The following is a 16,830-nucleotide window of genomic DNA, read 5'->3' as shown; positions in this document are numbered from 1 at the left end:
GGAGTTGAGTTTATTAGAGAGTTTACATTACCGCTCAAGTGGACTTGTCCGCTTGAGCCGGGTTTTTGCATTGCAGTTTCTTACCTATCCTTTGCATTTCTACTTTTACTATATCGGACCTTTGTGCTCCGCCACGCTGATTTCTCTGTGCGTTGGGTCTGAGGTATGCCTGGGTGGAATGACCAAGAGGTGCACATATACTTTGTGCAAACGGGCTTGGGATAACTCACACGTAGGGACGATCGGCCGACCATGACACTTGGTGCTGTGACCAGGATTCTTCTTGGTCTAGTTTCCCAGGCCCTCCGCCCTACTCTTGGTCCACGCTCTTTCACTCTTCGTCTTTGTTCCGTCCTCCACTGTCTGTGGCCCCGCTGTGTCTGCATGCCGCCTCGCAAATCCCTTGGGTTGTGAGTGCCACTGATATTTCCTCGTCGATCGCGGACGACGAGTCGCGTGCCAAATCCTCCGTTGGCCTACGCCTTCGTGACCAGTTCTGGTGATGGAATTGGAACCAGTCCGTGAGAGGCACGGGTTCCTGGAAGGCCGACCGCACATTATCTCGCCCTGACTAGCACAGGAGATGTTCATGAAACTGGTTCGGACCGGAGGAGGACTCCGGCTCGCTCGGGACCATGCGTACGTCTCGACTGTTCCGCGACGCTGTCTAGCTGCCGAGTGCGGGCGTCGCGGACCACAGCCAAGTGGACCCGTTGCGAGGTGCGGTGAAGAGGAAGGAAAGGAGTAGGTCGTGAGGACCTGAATTATAGCAGCTGGCTCTTCTCCGGTTGATCACCGGACGCACCCAGGGTAAGTGGTAATGGATGACTAATGCATAACTAATGCATGCAAGTAACAATCGTGCTCGTATCGTGTAGGGTATATGGCTGCCCGTGTGTTGGAAATTGTTGTTGTTGCTCTTCGCGGATCTCCTTGTTGTGTTGCCTTGTCTCGTACTGTACTTGCCTGAAGATTTAGTTTCTGTAAGCAGAAATTGGTTGACTGGTTTTAAAGGGTTTCAGTGGTAATAGATGAAAGTCATTGAGTTCATTGAGAAGGTTGAGAAGTCGAAAGGTTAATTGACGAAATACGTAATGTAGAAAGTTGAAGCACCAGCCGTTGACGTAACAATGTTTTCGTTTTCATTTTTGTTATTATTTTCGGGGGTTTGCCGGTTCATGAACCGATTCTGTCACGGGTTCCAGGTCACAAATGAGTACATACACCACTCCTGTCTATGGGGAATACACCTTTGGGCTGTTACTTGTCAGCGCTATCATAGCGTTGGGTTTAGTTTGAAGTTTGTCCGGAGGTGGGAATCTTGTCGTGTGAATCGTTGTGGGGAGTTTGAACCGCCTTTCTCATTGCTGCCGTTGTCTATCGGCAAGAATGTGCACTATGCCGCCCAGTGGGACTTCCGTATTCATGTGTCGTTCATTCCCGCCGATTTGCATACTGTGGTTGCAAATCACTCTAGTCCATATACCAGACGACAGTGTACATTGTGCGCCCCTTTTCTCGAATGACATGGCTCTTCCGCCGCCTTGTGCTTTCTGTCTGGCACACGCCGCCGCTGCTGATATTGCAGCCAAGGAAACCTATTTGAGTCTCACCTGTTACAGTGTAATGTGTGCGCCGTCCTTTCCGCCAATCAAATTATGCTCTTCTGTGGTGTATTTGGCATTCCGCTGCTAAGTCCACTAAGCGTGTCATTTACACAGCATTGTGCTGGGCTGTTGCCACCTTGCTTGACTGACAGGTAGCCCATCCTCGCCCGTCATTCTCGTTGTTACGCGAAGCTGGATCATCTTGTGAGTTCAATCATTGTGGAACACCGTTTGGGTCCTTATTCCGCTGACGTTTCCGGTGTTAACCCCGTTGCTGGAGCCGCTCAGATCATTCTTGACTTAGTCTGTGCAGGAGACATGCAACAACGCATGCGTACAGCTCTCTAGCTCTCTTCATCCCTTGATTTGCCAGAGGCATAGAACCACATGCGCAACGAATTATGTCATCTGCCGATAATACTAATGCTAGTAAGACTGTGTTTTCCGGAGTAAAACAATAAACACCAGAAATTCACCCCCCAAAAAAAGTCAGTACGGGTTATGTACAACGCTGGTGATAAACAGGATACGGGTAGATGTCTGTATTTCGTGACAAATGAATAATCTGGGCAGGGCTCGGGGGAAATACGGAACATGTCTATACCTGTTAGGCTGTAGTGTGTACTGACTGTCTGTGTGTTGCTCACACTGATACGTCGTTTATGGAAATAGACTAATGACGATGAACCACGTGTGTGTATCATAATTACTAATAATCAGGGCAAGCAACACCATTATGATTGTGTGCATGCGTTGATGTACGAGCTTGATGGCACGCTTTTCTTTTCTTTTAGTTCCGAGCGTTCACACTTGTTCCTGATCCTTTTGGGTTGCTCTCCTCTGTTTTATTCTTGCTCTTGCTCTTGCGTTTCGTCATGTTGTGTCTGGCACTGCTGCCACTAGCTCTCTGGTTGTTGTTGTGCCTAAATACTTGTGGGACCGGAAGAAGGTTTCGCTCCCTTCAAGTTTTGCCTTCGAGTGTTTCTGTTGTTGTAGTCACAGTTTTACCCGCGATGAGTGAAAAACTAGTGGACTAGGGGCCAAGTCATTCGCGGCCTCCAAGCCATTTTCTGGTAGCAGCGGATGGTTCTGCGAAGGTAGCTGGCATTGTACATTGGTCGTATCCATTCTGGTTAGCTGAGCCACGAGGGAGTTGAAGACACTATTCGCCAACTAAACCAGTACATGAACGAGTGTCGCAAGGTACGTCTACCTGGCGGAACCGATACGTAGTGGAGTCGAATGTCAGAGACCAGAAAAACTGAAACTGCTAGCCTTACCAGCTTGGTGTCACTGCGTGCAGTTCGAGGATATCACAGACTGTCAGTGTGAATTCCGAATGTATGCAGTAGTCGACGACGCACCACACATCGCAAGACTCTCAATCGTGGAGAGATTTGTTTGGATGGCAGTGAGTGCTAGAGCAGACGGAATTGATGTCGGGTGAGGTTGGGAATATGGAACTCACTCATCAGAGGACTTTGCCCAAAGGACTGATCTATTCGGATTAGGCGCCGCTGTTGGCAGTTGTCACTGTGAAAGTCACACACGCGGGAACTTCGGCCAGAAGAGTGACCCTGTCAGATTCGTGGACGGTGGAGGAGGACAGACCACATCGTCGCCAGCCTTACATAGCAGCAGTCTCAATTCTCTCAAGTACAAGGTATTTGCAATTTTATAACCTGAAGATAAAAAGTACGGACTCGGATGGAGAGCCAAGGATACATTTATTGGGGTACTAGCTGTGCTAGTACTCGTTAGCAACAATCCGAACTAGCGCATACACCGCGCTGCATTACTCTGTGCTGCCTGCAAGACTGACGTCATGCGCTTTGCTTTGCTGCGTAATCACAAATGGCACCCAGCCCGTTTTGCTGAAAAGAAAAGAAATCTTGCTTGCCCTGTTGTGTTCCTCTAGACAGCAGATCGTGCTTCCGCAGTGTTACTTTTCAGCGCTCCTTTTCCCGAGTGTCATCTCGATACTGTATTTATTCAGCATGTCCGACCTAACTGTCGACACTGTGAAGGCAATGACTTGCCAAGCCCTCCGAGGCGAGCTTTCCCAGCGCGGCCTCGACGCGAAAGGAAATAAAAGTATTTTACAAGACCGTTTGCTTGCACAGCTAGCCCTTGGAAGTCAGGTCTGCTCCGGCCTGGAAAACCAGCAACACGACATTGCGGACACGGCTCGTGAGCCCAGGAGCCCGACCGGCACCAATGCCTCCTCCACCAGCTCAGGCGACGTGGGCGCAATGGATATCCGCGCTCTCGTGCGGGACGAGGTGCAGTCGGCTTTGTCGGCCGCCATTCCAGAGAGCATCGTGCCGCTCCTAACTTAAGGCCAAGGCAATATGGCTGCTGCCGCTACAACGCCAGCCCAAGGCCCAGGCTCTTGCAATCCACCCGTCCAGCCACCAGCACCAGCTGTGCCCAAGGCTGTGCAGGAGCGTATCTTGCGACTTGAGTTTGTCGATCTTTCAAGTTTGTTGCCTGAGATTCTCGCACTTCACACTTGCGGCCGAACATTCCGACTGGTGCACAGCCCGAATAACGACAGCCAACTAAACATTGTCGAGTCGGATGATGCGAAGCAGGTACGTCGCAAGGTCCACGACATAGCTACATGGCTCGAAGCATGGACAACTTACATGTCTGTTGTCACGGCTGCTGCCCCACACCGTACCGCCGAACTGATTGCGTACCAGCAGTTGATCCTGACTGCTAACCGCCAGTTTTTTCGAAGCGCGTGGCTGGAGTGCGACCGCCAGCTGCAGATGCTCACGGCCCAGCAACCGGGGACGAAGAAGTTGGACTCCATCGACGTAAACCTGTGGCAGATAGCATTCACAGGGCATGCGCGCCCAACATGCGCCCAATGTAAGACTGTTCACCCAGGGGCGGGTTTGTGTCCTTTTCGTACCCAAGCCCATTTCCCCAAGCCAGCAGCATTTACCTCCAGCGGTCGCACACACACCAATGACGGCCAGGAAATCTGCCGCAATTTCAACGGAGGCTGCTGCTCCTCGTCGTCGTGCCGATTCTCCCATACTTGCAGCCAGTGTGGCAAGGAGCACCCACGCACCAAGTGCAACCAGCTTTGCTCTTGGTTTTGCCGGCCAACATGACATTTCTGTTTTCTCTAATAATCTGCCCTCGGCTAACACTCACGCTGCATTTATCTCCGTGCAATTAGCTGCTTCCTGCGCACGCGGCGAGACCGCAGGCCCATTTTCCTTGCCGCCATTTCAGTTCATGCGCTGCTTTGGCATCGGTGCCGTCCCCAAAAGAACGGCAAGCTGCGCATGATCCACCATCTGTCTAGTCCAGCAGGCGCCTGTGTGAACGACAGCATTCCCGCCGAGCCGTTCTCTCTGCACTACGTGAGCATTGACGACGCGATCAACATCATCATGTCATGCCCACAGCCTGTGTATTTGTCCAAGCTCGATGTTCGCAGTGCATTTCGGCAGATCCCTGTCCGCCATCAGGACTTTCACTTACTTGGTATTCGCTGGGAAGGCTCCTACTACTACGAGCGTGTTCTGCCTTTCGGCCTTCGCTCCAGCCCAGCCATCTTTGACTCAGTAGCCACAGCAGTCAACTGGATCATGCAGCACGAGTTTGCTTTAGAACACCTGCTTCATTACCTCAACGACTTTCTCAATATCTCCACTGGTTTGGTTGCAGCCAACCAGCAACTGGCCATCCTTCTGAGGCATTCACGTATCTCGGCATTCCCCTGGCTCCATCCAAGCTCAAAGGGCCATCACCATCATTGACCTTCCTTGGTATTGTGTTAGACTGTGAGCGCCAAGAAGCCCGGCTACCAGAGGACAAGCTCTCCGAGATCCGTACGCTACTCATGGCCACTGTTAGCGAGCGCAGCATCGGCCAGCGTCAACTCGAGTCCCTCCTGGGGAAGCTCGCTTTTGCTGCCCGAGTCCTCGTTCCGGGACGCACATTCATGCGTCGACTATGGTCCGTGTGTAGCCGACACCGGGAGCCCCATTATCGTATCAAGCTAAGCAACGAGTGCATCGACGATCTGACTTGGTGGCTGCGCCTGCTGCAGGACTGGAATGGGAAGTCCTTCTTCCTCCATCCGCAGTGGACGCGATCTCCTGACATGCAGCTATTTACCGATGCGAGCGGCTGGGGGGGGGGGGGGGCTACAACCACGGTCGATGGATTTGTGAAACCTGGTCCGAGAAAGATGCCGAGCGCAGCATAGAGTGGAAAGAGTTGTATGCCATCTTGGTAGCGTGCAGTACCTGGGGCTATGAGTGGTCCAAGCTCCGCATCCTGTTCCACTGTGACAATTCGGCTGTTGTCGATTGCCTTCGATCTGGCTGCTGCAAATCTCCTCCTGTCATGCCTTTACTGCGTGAACTATTTTTTGTGAGTGCACGGTGCAATTTTGCTGTCTCTGCCGTTCCCATTGCTGGCCATCAAAATGCTATTGCTGATTGTCTGTCTCGCTCCTTCATGCAGGCATTCAGACGCCACGCCCCGAACGCCAAGGCGGCTCCGAACATTGCCCGCCTGCCTCAGCAATGCTAGCCACTGTCTGCCAATATGCTGCTTGTGCCGTGTCAAGGAACACCCGCCGCACTTACACCACTGGTGAAGACCGCTAATATGATTTCTGCCGCCTGCAACACTGGTCACCCTATCCTGCTACCGACGTTATGCTGTGCTGTTTTGCGTCGTTCCTCACACGAACTGTAAGACCTGGAATTGTATCTGTGTATGTAAGTGCGGTGCGTAATGCCCATCTCAAGAACAGGTTTGCTGACCCCTTAGTAGATGCGTGGCTTCTGAAGAGGGTGATGAAGGGCATCCAGCGATGCCATGGTACGGCTGTACTCACCCCTCGCCTTCCTATCACTATGCCAATCCTACGACACCTGATAGACGCATGCCGGAAAAGTAGTACCCTCAATGGCCATGACAAGCTGCTCTACCAAGCCGCCATGCTGCTAGTGTTCTTTGGATTTCTCCGGTGTGCTGAATTCACCAATGGCGTCACACGGGGCTGCATCAGCTTCCCTGGTGACGGATGCCCACAGCTTTTCCTGCGTTCGTCCAAGACCGACCCATTCGGCAAAGGCGTCACTATTGATATTGGCCCATCCGTACCGCCGTACTGCCCGGTCCATGCCATGGTTAGCTACCTGTTTGCCACTCGTCGCCAAGGAACCGAGCAACGCTTGTTCATACTCTCGAACGGACAGCAGCTGACCCGACAGTCATTCACAGCAACAGTACGGTTTCTTGTTGCCACGGCCGGGGTACCATCCCAGTCGCACTACTCCGGGCATTCATTCCGCATCGAAGCAGCCACCACCGCTGGTATGGCCGGTGTCCCCGATTCCCTCATCTGAGCGGCAGGTCGATGGAAGAGTGATGCATGTCTACGCTACATTCGGACTACAGCGAGCGCTAAACGCCGGCTATCGTCCCGGCTTGCTGCCGTGTCACGGATGCCATGATGCCTGACTCGCGTGAGTAATGAGCTATATGTACTGAACTCTAGTCGCACCATACTTGCCTGTGCTGACATTAATTGACCTTTGCTGTGCGTCAATAGTACTTAGCTAACGGGGTGCTGGTTTCATGGGTCCACTCTCACAACTGGTGTTATCTAGCTATTTGCTGCAGCTCTGCCTTGAGCTATATTACATCCATTTAGCATTGCACCTCTACGTTGAGCTAACAGCAGCTCTACTTTGAGCTAACAGCGGCTCTACTTTGAGCTAACAGCAGCTCTACTTTGAGCTAACTGCAGCTCTACTTTGAGCTAACCGCAGCTCTACTTTGAGCTAACAGCAGCTCTACTTCGAGCTAACCTCAGCACTACCTTGAGCTAATAGGAGCTCTACTTTGAGCTACTGTAAAGTGAGAAACTTTCGCTGGAGATTAAATTTCGCTATTTTCGCGACCATCACACATTCGCGAATATAAAACGCCGCAAACCCCTCCGTACATTGATTGTAGACAGTACAAGATCCGACTGAAGAGATTGAATCGCAAAAGTTTCTCATCGTAAACCAGCCCAATTTATAAAAACGCTAAATTTGCGCGCCGCGAAAGTTTGTCGCTTTACAGTAATAGCAGCTCTACTTTGAGCTTCAAACCAGTTGTTTCGAAACCAGCACCCCTCAATCCAAAGATGCCGCTTTGTTGACTTGTTTGTGTGAGGTACGGGGGCTAAAGTAAAAAAAAAGGAGCAAGAAACTACAAGTTACGCTATAATGTCCACTAACACCACCAGTTACTAAACAATCAGCTCGTGCGAGAACATTGCACAAAACTGAACAACAATACTGATGTTAGGAAATTTGAGGCTACATGCCACGTACTGCTCTTTTCTCTCCGAAACTCAACACTTGCAAGCCAGATATGAAAGAAAGAAAAAATCATCAGTCACACCACCGGGACTCGAACTAGGGACCTTGCTATTCGCGAGCAATGCTCTAACCAACTGAGCTACAGTATGACTCTTATCCACAGTGATGGTAAATCTATCCTTCTTCGATCAATCAATATCTGGCTTGCATCATACTGGCAACTCACACCAATCAAGAGGGCCCTCGGCCATTCGCTTGATATCATGGGGAGCGCATCAAACTATGTCCACTGCGAGCAAATACAAATTGCAATATCAAATTTGGACTTCACGGAGAAATTTCAAAGTATTTGAAATTGCAATTTGTATTTGCTCGCAGTGGACATAGTTTGATGCGCTCCCCATGATATCAAGCGAATGGCCGAGGGCCCTCTTGATTGGTGTGAGTTGCCAGTATGATGCAAGCCAGATATTGATTGATCGAAGAAGGATAGATTTACTATCACTGTGGATAAGAGTCATACTGTAGCTCAGTTGGTTAGAGCATTGCTCGCGAATGGCAAGGTCCCTCTTTCGAGTCCCGGTGGTGTGACTGATGATTTTTTCTTTCTTTCATATCTGGCTTGCAAGTGTTGAGTTTCGGAGAGAAAAGAGGGCCTCAAATTTCCTAACAATACTGACGTTCTACAAGTAACTGGCTAACAGCTCTAGCACATCTTGGATGCGCACTCCAACAGCCTTCCAACTTGGAAGGTTCTAAGTTGTAGAAATAACACAAGGAGGGGAAGGTAAGCGCAACCAAGATTAGCACGAGCTGAAAGTCTCAGCTGTGAAGGACGTTGGCGGATGTTCATGCATGTCGATGACGATACTGGCAAGACCACTGGACAATACGGTCAAACCACGATTATAGGACGCAAAGCAAACCTTCCAAGTTGGAAGGCTGTTGGAGTGCGCATCCAAGATGTGCTAGAGCTGTTAGCCATTTAGTTGTAGAACGTCAGTACCGTCGGTCAATGTCGTGTATCGCATGAGCTGATTGTTTAGTAACTGGTGGTGTTAGTGGACATTATAGCGTACTGCAACTTGTAGTTTCTTGGTCCTTTTTTTCTTTACCATATAAAAGTACACATACTGTAAGGGGGTCTCTAAGTAAATACATGTATTCACTTAGAGACGTCTAACAGGCGTTTCTTTCTTGACCCACCCTCCCACCCCCAGAAATGCCCCCCCCCCCCCCAATGCAGACAATAACACTCATAATACACCATGCTATGCACACATATACAGTACAGTCGACTTCAGTTATGACGAATGGGCATATAGCGAACCCTTGTCCATGTCCCTATTTGAACCCATACGAAATTGACCATTTGTAGCGAACAGTTTTTGTTTATAACGAACCAAATCACACCTACAAGTCGTTTCTGTGAGTACAGTCTAGGGTATGTGTCCCTGACCCTGTCTACTCTGCCGTGACGTGTGCAGTGAAGTGTGTCTCAATGTCTATCTGCTCTAGCTGTAGCAGTGGTACATCATGCACTGTACACTGTGCATGTACAGTCTACTTTGCTTATAACCACACTCGGCGGGGCATCAGAAAACTGTTCTTATTCGCGAAGTGTCCTTATACCCGAAGTCTCATTATAATTATGTGTCACAGTTGGATGGGACTTTGCTCTGGGCATGAACATGCTGTCGTTATTCGCGAATTGTCGTTATATCCGCAGTCGTTATTAGCGAAGTTGACTGTACGTGCGCGGTATGGTATGCATCATTACACAGGGGCGTAGGCAGGGGGGAGAGGGGGGGGGGGGGTGCTTTGGGTGCCAAAGCACCCCCATCAAACATTTCGATCGTGGTTCGCAGCTGGCTCGAGAGAGAGAGACCGTAATAGGCGGACTGCTGATCACATGTGCAACTCTGCACAACCGGCACACTGTGGTAAACGTTGTTCAGACCAGGCAGGTATTACATGTACATATTATACATGTAGGTATTGTGCTACTGCGCTTGAATATTTTTGTCTGGTGATTGGCCATTTTGCAATGAAATCTATAGTCTCCGGCGGTCTATGGCCAGTAAGGGCAACTCCGCTTCCCTTCCATTGCCGTGCAGCATTACGTCGGACCTCAGCAGACTCAGCTCAGCACATGATTTGTATTGCACTCCACATGTTTTGTTAGAAGCAAAGAGTCACACAAACACGTCATGGGTAGAAGTAGCAACACAGTCCATGGACATCACTCATAGGGCATAGCAGTTTGTTGGCGCTATGTGTTTGTAGAATGTACTACTAATACAGTGTACTAGTACAAGTACATGTACATGTACATGTCATGAAACTCAAACACCCAGCACCAGTATGGAAAGGCTTTAGACAGAAAGCTTTTCCAATGTACATGTGCATGTAGTTCTGACGGTTGGGTGTTCACATTGGAGGTTGTGGAAAAGCAAAGAAGATTCTTTCATGTGTTTCAGGTGTTGGTACAGCAGCCGAACAGTGAAAGTAACGTTGAAGTGGAGTTTGCGCTTTCTGTGGGAAGTATGGGGTACGGTTGATCTAGGATGCCTCACTACACTATCAAACACGACAAAGAGAGAATAAGGGTTGAGAAATCTGACTCAAGTTCGCTAGAGAGTGTGATACTTCTGGATAAAGCAGCATCCAGGACTAAGCTCATCCGATTAGTTGGAAGCAGGGAGTAGTAAATGTTACTACTACCCGTTTGGATATTTGCCATTCACTGATTGATTTTCAGCGTCAAGTGTGCGACTGATTTTGCTCCCCCCCCCCCCCCCCCCTCTCGCCGTATCGCGGACCAAACACTTGAGTGCTTGTACTTTTGTGCGGGGAAAGTCGTGGCACCCTCCTTGATCACTATCCGCTGGCTACACCCCTGTTGCATGCACTCCGAAATGAATTTTTTAGAACCGACGACTTGCAGGTGAACCCACCCACCAGAAATGCCTGTTAGACGTCTCTAAGTAAATACATGTATTTACCGACGGCAAGAGTACATAACCAAGAGTGTGCAACTCCTATCTTGAGCAGCGATGGGTTCACCCACGGCGGAATGTTTTTATTGCTTCATTCTTTGGCAGAAGTATGATGAAGTGGGTATCCTTTCCCGCGCTTGTTTTGTAGATACGGTGAGAGTTCGTCAGGTTCAAGACACATGGATCTATCGTCCGTTGTTCTGCTTCGACTACCGTAGCTGTAATGTACAAATTATTTGTACTTTGATCTTTGGCTACGCATGATGGCATCAGTGAGCCAAACCGCCGCCAAAGACTGATGTCATAAAAAATTCCATCGTGGGCTGGGGGATCGTCGAGTTGCACACTCTTGGTTATGTACTCTTGCCGACGGCCCTTAAGTCTACAAATTAATATTTTCGGCCCCTTACAATTTCGGCCTCCCAGGGCTAAAACCCATATCGGCCGCATCAAATTTTCGGCCCGTACTGCTGCCACCTATATACACTGTCACACGGAACCTTGCAAAACAAAATTTCGGCCCCAACACATTTTCGGCCAAACATGACCGGGGCGGAAAATAGCCGAAAATAAGTATGCGCTGAATATTTGTTGACTTACTGTAAGTATGAGTTATGAGTAACCATGGAAACTGACCACCACTTGTTGCAAAAGATGGATCCACGAGCGGGATTCGAACCTAGCACTCCTGTCTTTCCGGGACAGTGCCCTACCGATTAGGCTACCGGGGATCACACACACTCATGGGTCCTTCTTGCTACACACCGTAACAAGAGAGCACTGTAAAACCGAAAGATTTCGCTGGAGTTCTATTTTCGATAACTTCGGTACAGGTATTTTTTTACCTAAAATATAACGGGACCTAAAATTCGAAAAGCCATGCCACATGGTGTGCAAAATGCATTTTGGATCTGGAAAACCGATTTACCGAAATTTTCACGCCACCGAACAGTTGATTTTAGGAAATACCGAAAATATTAGACCAGCGAAAATTCCCGGTTTTACAGTAGGCAGTCAGAAAGTGTGATAACTGGGCACAAAACTGAGAGGCAAACTGCGGAGACATTCAACGACCTGAGCCCTAGCTCCAACACATCTCCAGTGAGCAAACCAACAGCTTTCCCACTTGAAAGGTTCATGGCCCAGTAAATGAGGAAAGAGGGGAAGGTGAGCGCAGTGAAAATGTGCACAAGCTAAGTCCCACGGCAACAGAGAACGTCGCCTCTTATAGGACTGTTCAGATTCGTAGGCAGGGGGGGGGGGGTGCTTTGGGTGCCAAAGCACCCCCCTCAAAAATTTCAACCATGGGTCTGGCTTTTTTTTTTTTTTTTTTTTTTTTTCAACCGGGACTGCCATCAGCCCAGACTGGGTGCATGCTACATAGATCGGCGAGTACTGCATGCATTGTACTACACGTGCTTGCACTTTTCCGTTCCAGTCAGTGTGCAGTAAGTGTGCAAGTATTACTCCATGCAGCCGCGTGGCGCATGATCCGGCCTGTAGCGTTGGTCACGCTACAAGCTCAGCATTTGCATATACGCTCAGCGTACTGTTCAATACGACGTTTGCTACAAGCTCAGCATTTGCGTATACGCTCAGCGTACTGTTCAATACGACGTTCGCTACAAGCTCAGCATTTGCGTATACGCTCAGCGTACTGTAGAGAGAGAGAGAGAGAGAGAGAGAGAGAGAGAGAGAGAGAGAGAGAGAGAGAGAGAGAGAGAGAGAGAGAGAGAGAGAGAGAGAGAGAGAGAGAGAGAGAGAGAGAGAGAGAGAGGGAGGGAGGGAGGGAGGGAGGGAGGGAGGGAGGGAGGGAGGGAGGGAGGGAGGGAGGGAGGGAGGGAGGGAGGGAGGGAGGGAGGGAGAGAGACAGAGAGACAGAGAGACAGAGAGACAGAGAGAGAGACAGAGAGAGAGACAGAGAGAGAGACAGAGAGACAGAGAGACAGAGAGAGACAGAGAGAGACAGAGAGAGATTGTTGAACGCTTAGTCATATTTTGATCGACGACGATGTCCTTGCTCGAGTATTTCAGCAAAGCGAAGCGGAAAAAGGTAGACGTTGTAGAGAGTTCTGACTCTGAAACTGTTGAACCTGGAGACTCCGAGTCCGAGTCGAGTGCCCAAATTCCTTCTCCCAGTATTCCAAGTCAAGTGTCTGCAGCTGCTCCCGTTGCTTCTTTGATCTCCAGCGTGCCGTCTCCAGCTGCACCTGTTGCTTCTTCTACCTCCAGCGTGCCATCTGCAAGCTGCAACAACGTTGGTCAGTACATCGACGACATTGCCAAGGGCGTGCAACTGGCAGATGACGACAAATATTGCCTGCTGAAGCAGCATTTCTCGCCGGATGCTCGCTACGCGTTCCCAAGACACGATGGCCGAGCGTTTCAGCATCGCTGGCTTCAAACCTACCAGCCCTGGTTGGTGTTCAGTGCCACCTGTGGTGGCGGCTTCTGTTTGCCCTGTGTGTTATTCGCTCGCTCATATCGTGGGTCATCGCTGGGTGTATTTGCCAGGCGACCACTGACGAATTTTCGAAAAGCTTTGGAGTTGCTGGATGACCACATGACGAAGCAGTTCCACCGGGACGCAATAGTACGAGCGGATGGATTCTTATCTATAATGGATGGAAAGAGAGAGAATGTCATCCAGCAAACCAACACAGCACTTGCAGACAAAGTGGCAGCCAACCGCAAAAAGCTGACCTCTATCATCAAAGTCATTCTGCTATGCGGACGCCAGAACTTCCCCCTGCGTGGACATTGTGACCCTGGCACTGATGTTGAGTCCGACGGTGCTGCTAACCATGGGAATTTCTGGGCTCTAGTGGATTTCCGCGTCGAGGCTGGTGATTCGTGTCTTGGCGAGCACTTGTCAACTGCTCCTGCCAATGCCACGTACATGTCTGGCGACATTCAGAACCAGCTTGTCAGCATCATTGGTGACCACATCACACGGCAAATTGTTGCAAGAGTGAAGACAGCGAAATTGTTCATGGTCATCGCAGATGAAGTAACAGACGTGTCCAATAAAGAGCAGCTTGGACTCGTGATTCGCTATGTGGAGGCATCCAGTAGAATTGTTCGAGAGGACTTCGTGACGTTCGTCGAGTGCGATCAAGGTGTTACGGGTGAAGCACTTGCCAAGGTTATAGTTGAAGCTATCCAGCAGCTTGGCCTTGACCTAAGCAACATGCGGGGACAGTGTTACGACGGCGCTTCTAACATGTCAGGAGCAACTAAAGGAGTAGCTGCACGGATTGCACAGAGCTACCCTCTTGCCCTGTACCTGCATTGTGCTTCACACTGTCTGAACCTGGTGGTTGTGTCGTCGCTGCAAGATAATATGGTCCGCAACATGATGGGTGTTGTGGACAGGGCGTCGGTCTTCTTCAACGCGCATCCAAAACGACAGACTGCTCTGGAGCATGCAGCATCAGCCACGCAGCCTGACACAGCCAGCCACAAGGTGAAGGACCTGTGCAGGACCAGATGGGTGCAGCGGTTAGACGCATTAGAAGCATTCCTCAACCTCCTGCCCTCCCTCGTGGTATGTTTCCAAGAGATTTCCGAAGCGCCTGCTGCTGCATGGTCCCGAGATTCACTCATCGATGCCAAAGGCCTCCTCTCCCGGGTTACAACCACAGAATTCGTGAGTGCTCTGGTCATCACTAACAAGTGCCTTGGCTATGTGCGTGGGATAACGTCTAGCCTCCAGTCGGAAGCCAGGGACATCGTTCATGCCATGGTAGATGTCCACACAGTGCAGGAAACACTCGAGAAGGTACATGCTGATGTGGACAAGCACCACGGGGATTGGTTCAAGGTGGTGGAATCGACGTGTGCCAAGATGAACGTCAGCTTGAACTGTGGGTCCTGACTTGATTTCCAGTCACCAGTCACCTGCATACTATTAATTTTGCTTGCTCTAAATACATCATTAGTATCGGATATATTACTCCCAAACTATCACTTTAATAATAGCATAGTATACAGTACACTAGCTGTCACACAGAGGAGGCCCAAATTTTTTTGGAATGTTTTCCCTCTATTCACATCATGACGATACATAGAGAACAGTCGACAGTGCAATGCAAATGTGCAATTATATAGATTGTTGGAATGGGAAGCTGGAGACATTCATAATACATAAATTCAAGGTGTACACCGCACTAGCATGCATATACAAGATTCCTCAAAAGAACGTTTATGGAAGAAATTATGGGCCTAAACCATGATCCTGGCTACGCCCCTGCTGTTGAGTGCATGCAGGCCAGCTAGAAAAGGTACGGGAGGAGGTACCTAACATACCACCTCTCCATGAAAAAATCCCGCGTTCTCGCGGAGAAAAAAAAAAGAGAGAAAAAGATTTTAAAAAATGACCGGAGGAGAAAACACACACACACACACACACACACACACACACGCACACACACACACACACGCACACACACACACACACACACACACGCACACACACACGCACACACACACACATGCACACACACACACACACACGCACACACACACACGCACACACACACACACACACACACACGCACACACACACACACACACACACACACACACGCACACACACACGCACACACACACACACACACACACACACGCACACACACACACACACGCACACACACACACGCACACACACACACACGCACACACACACACACGCACACACACACACACACACACACACACACACACACACACACACAATGCATTTTTAGTACACACTTTTGTGAGATCCGTGCGCGCGTGCAAATGTCATATTGCACGCACGCACGGATCTCACAAAAGTGTGTACTAAAAATGCACTACAGATCATTCCTGTACTACTTATAGTGTGTAATAACTATTGGAGTTTGACGAGGAACGTGAATTACTCGTATTTTTCACGGCTAATACAGCCTAGTTACACTTTTGCTAAACATCCAAAAATTAGAGCGTGGCTCACCATGATCGGACCCCTAACTTGGTAATGTTTAATGAACACACGCGCGCGCACACACACTACAAAAAATCACGAAAATAAATTTGCCGAAAAAGGAACGCATACAAAAAAAAGAAAGAGAGAAAGGCAGCTGACCTGCATGGCTTGAACGAGACGAGGTTGACATAGACGAGACGAGGTTGGCGTAGGAGAGACGAGGTTGATAGAGACGAGACGAGGTTGGCGTAGGAGAGACGAGACTGACATGGACGAGACGAGGTTGACATAGACGAGACGAATGGCGGTTGAGGACGGCTGGGCATGGGATGATCTCAGGGTCGTGGGTCGATCAATACTGTAAATACACAAAATTTCGGCGCTGCAAAATTTCGGCACTTCACGATTTTTGACATTTCGGCGGCGATTTATTTTCGGCGTGGGGTAGAGGACATGGTATTGCGACAGATGCTGTGAAAAATTTCATCGGCGTTTTAAGTTAGGCGTTTTGGGTCGGTGCCGAATATAGCCGAAATTAAATAGCTGCCGAAAATTTGTATATTTACAGTAATCGGGCGCCAATGTTGAATATGAAAAAGGATGACTGACGACACATTATCCAGACATTACAACGGGAACAGGTAGGTTGGTGGAACGACATTTATTAGAGACGGGACAAGAGACCAAGACGAACGAAACGACTACATGGTGATTATTGAAGAGTGAGAAAGGAGAGGAAGAGATCAAGTCTGAACGGCAAGATATTAAAGGGCCTGGGTAGCTATGGCAATTATGGCCGCGCAAGTAGCTACCCAGGCCAACGGAACAAAAGGAGACAAAAGGTGAGTACGCGAGTGCATGCAGGCCAGCTAGAAAAGGTACGGGAGGAGGTACCTAACAGGACGAAGGCGAGACCAGTTAATGTA

The sequence above is a fragment of the Sycon ciliatum genome, chromosome 5, assembly GCF_964019385.1.
Source record: "Sycon ciliatum chromosome 5, ocSycCili1.1, whole genome shotgun sequence".
Lineage (NCBI taxonomy): Eukaryota > Metazoa > Porifera > Calcarea > Leucosolenida > Sycettidae > Sycon > Sycon ciliatum.
The sequence above is the reverse complement of the archived record's forward strand: the minus strand, read 5'-3'. Positions refer to the sequence as shown.